This window comes from Hipposideros armiger, unplaced genomic scaffold (genome assembly GCF_001890085.2).
Source record: "Hipposideros armiger isolate ML-2016 unplaced genomic scaffold, ASM189008v1 scaffold_1490, whole genome shotgun sequence".
NCBI lineage: Eukaryota > Metazoa > Chordata > Mammalia > Chiroptera > Hipposideridae > Hipposideros > Hipposideros armiger.
Window position 1 is genome coordinate 13738 of NW_017732840.1, and position 3965 is coordinate 17702.

Below are 3965 nucleotides of genomic sequence, written 5' to 3' on the forward strand. Positions count from 1 at the left end.
TCTGGCTACCTCCTCTTAAGGGAGGACAGCCCCATCAGTTCCAGGGCAGCCAAAAGTTTCTCTTGGTGCCTTCTTATTACCCAGATGTGCCAGCCTCTCCCACTGTTGCCTCCCAGCCAATTCCAGACCAAGTTGTGACTAAAAAAGTGAGTGCCTCATAGGACCTCCAAGACCCTTGGAACTCAACTCTGCTAAGTGACTGGTATTTTTTGGCCCCATGACCAGCATGAGGAGCCTGTGGCTCCCTGACAATCCCCAACACACAAAGGCTGGCTCCAGGGTCCATGTTTCCTTGATGCTGCTGCTGACACTGTTTTCACCACCAGCTGGGGCCCACTGAGGTCTCTGGCCCATCCCAGGTTTGGAAGATCTGGCTTGTGAGTGCAGAACACAGGGAACAGTGGAAGGAGAGGCTGGGAGAGCTTGTGGGGGCAGAGTCACAAGTGACAGAGATCATATCCTGGGGACTCAGCACCTGTAGCCTCCCTGAATGGTGATGGTCCTCGTGGATTTTCGTGGAAGACACCAGGAAAGTAGCCCAGAGACAGCAAGGAGAGAGGGGACAGAAGTGTCTAGCATGCGTGTGTGTGTGCATGCGGGCATATGCATGTGTGTGTACATGTGTGTGTGAGCCCTGGCTCTGCATGCATAGTGTTTGTATGGTGTCAGGCTTTGGGGTGTTGTTGGGCTCTATTCACAAGCATCCTTGGAGCTTTCCACAGGGTTTGAAAGACGGAAGGAANATTAAATTAGATAAATACATAGAAAGGGTCTCGAAGTCCACCAGACAACTAGTCAGTACTCAATGAACTATTGTTTGTTACTAACTATTATTATCCTCACAAGGGGAGGTCTGGATGGACCCTCTGTAAGACTATATCCTGAATGGAAGAGAAAGGATAATGGGAGAGTGGAGGAAGGCCAGGCTTGGGGCCTGGGAGGAGATGGGAAGGATTTCATAGGTCCCTGTAGGACAGAGTCTGCTAGTGGGGAGGATTGAAAAGGCTCATAAACAAGCAGGAGCTGGGCCAGGATTCCCAGCACAGCCAGGGACCTGCAGAGGGGCAGAGTCAGGTGAGGATGGAGGTTTGCAATGCCAAAAAGAGCTTGACATGTGAGGTAAACTGAAGCATTAGAAGGTAATTGGGGTTGTAGCAATTTGGACTTAGGGGAGGAGGAACAGAGTGGAGGGTCCAGGCTACAGCGGGATGAGAGGGCGACATGAAAGAGAGAAGAAAGAGCAGGAGGAATTCTCAGAGAGACACAGACGACACAAGATAGGGCAATAAAAGTGACAATTTTACTTCTTCATCCCCAGTTTGGATGTCATCTATTTCTTTCTCTTGCCTGACTGCTCTGGCTAGGACTTCCAGTACCATGTTGAATAACAGTGGTGAGAGTGGGCATCCTTGTCTTGTTCTTGATTTTAGAGAAAACGCTTTCAGCATTTCACCATTGAGTATGATATTAGCTGAGGGTTTGTGATATATGGCCTTTATTATGTTCAGGTACTTTCCTTCTATACCCATTTTATTGAGTGTTTTAATTATAAATGGATGTTATATCTTGTCAAATGCTTTTCTTGCATCTATTGATATTTGTCTTTTATTTTGTTAATGTGGTAGATCACATGGAGTGATTTGTACAGGTTGAACCATCCTTGTACCCCTGGAATGAACCCCACTTGATTCTTTATATAGAAAAACCCTAAAAACTCCACCAAAAAACTCTTAGAAATAATAAACAAATACAGTAAAGTTGCAAGATACAAAATCAATGTACAAAAATCCATTGCATTCCTATATGCTAACAAAGAAATTTCAGGAAAAGGAATAAAAACAAATTCCATTTGCAATTTCAACAAAAAGAAGAAAATACCTAGGAATAAACTTAAGAAAGAATGTGAAGGACCTCTACACTGAAAACTACAAGACATTATTTTTAAAAATTGAAGAAGATACAAAGAAATGGAAAGATATTCCATGTTCATGGATTGGAAGAATCAACATAGCTAAAATGGCCACCTTACCCAAAGCAATATACAGATTTAATACAATCCCCATAAAAATTCCAATGTCATTCTTTAAAGAAATAGAACAAAAAAATCATCAGATTTATATGGAACAACAAAGGACCCTCAAAAGCCAAAGCAACCCTGAGGAAAAAAAAAACAAACTCAAGGGTATCACACTCCCTGACTTCAAATTATACTACAAAGAGACAATAATCAAAACAGCATGGTATTGGCAGAAAAACAGACACACAGACCAATGGAATAGAACTGAGAGCCCAGAAATAAACCCCCATATATATGGGCAAATGATTTTTGACAAAGTAGCCAAAAACATGCAATGAAAAAAAGCAAACCTCTTCAATAAATGGTGCTGGGAATATTGGAAAGCCACATGTAAAAGAATGAAACTAGACTGCTATTTGTCACCATATACAAAAATTAACTTAAAATGAGTCAAAAACCTAAATATAAGACCAGAACCAATAAAATAAATAGAAGAAAACATAGGTACTAAACTTATGGACCTGGTCTTAGGATTTTATGAATTTGACCTCAAAGGCAAGGGGAGTAAAAGCAAAAGTAAATGAGTGGGACTATATCAAACTAAAAACTTCTGCACATCAAAACAACCATCAACAAAACCAAAAGGCAACCAACTGACTGGGAGAAGATATTTGCAAACAACACCTCTGATAAGGGGCTAATATCCCAAATATATAAGGAAGTCATAGAACTCAACAACAAAACAACCCAAGCAAACCAATTAAAAAATGGGCAGAGTTCCTGAACAGACACTTCTCCCAAGAAGACATACAAACAGGCAACAGATAAAAAGATGTTCAACTCACTAGCTATAAGGGAAATGCAAATCAAAACACAATGAGGTATCACCTCACACCTGTTAGAATGGCTACTATCAACAAGACAAGAAATAACAAGTTTTGGAGAGGCTGTAGAGAAAAAGGTATACACTGCTGGTGGAAATGTATATTGGTGCAGCCACTATGGAAACACTATAGAGGTTCCTCAAAAAATTAAGAATAGAGTTACCATATGACCCAGCAATCCCTCTTCTGGGTATCTACTCCCAAATTTTGAAAAGATTTATGTACCCCTATGTTCATTGCAGCATTATTCACAGTGGCCAAGATGTGGAAACAACCAACACATCCTTTGAGAGATGATTGGATAAAGAAGATGTGTACATATATACAGTGGAATAACTATTCAGTCATAAGAAAATATGAAATACTGCCATTTATGACAACATGGATGGATCTTGAGAATATCATGCTAAGTGAAATAAGCCAGACAGAAAAAGTCAAGAACCATATCATTTCATTTATGTGAGATATAAAACAGAAAGCAACAAATGAACAAACAAGACAAAAACAAACAAACAGAGTCAGACATAGACAACAGTATGGTGGTTACTAGAGGGAAAGAGGGGATGGTGGAGGTAGAAGAGGGTAAAAGTGTTGAAATTATGTGACAGGAGACTTGACTTCCCGTGAGCACACAATGCAATAAACAGACGATGTATTATAGAATTGTACACTTAAAAATATATAACCTTTGTAACCGATATCACATCAATAAATTTAATAAAATTAAAAAAAAAGATAGGGCAGAAGATGGAGTATCCCCCAGGTCCGGAATGCCAACCTGAGCAATGACCCATGGTGGTCCAGGGACAGCATTCCTCTGCAATATCCTCGAATTAGAAGTCAGCTGAGGCCTATTTGCCCCAGGGAGGCTCCCACAACAGGCTGTACTCTGCTGAGGGAGCTGGGCTGCATCACAGTTTGAGCTTCCTTGGCTCTTCCTGCTTCCTGCCCTTGGTGTTTGGGGCAGTGGGGAAGGTGGGGAGAGAAGTAGCCCCACAAACCTTTCAAACACCTAATTCCACCTCATCACCTTCTTTTCTGAGGCCAGAGCTGACACATATCCA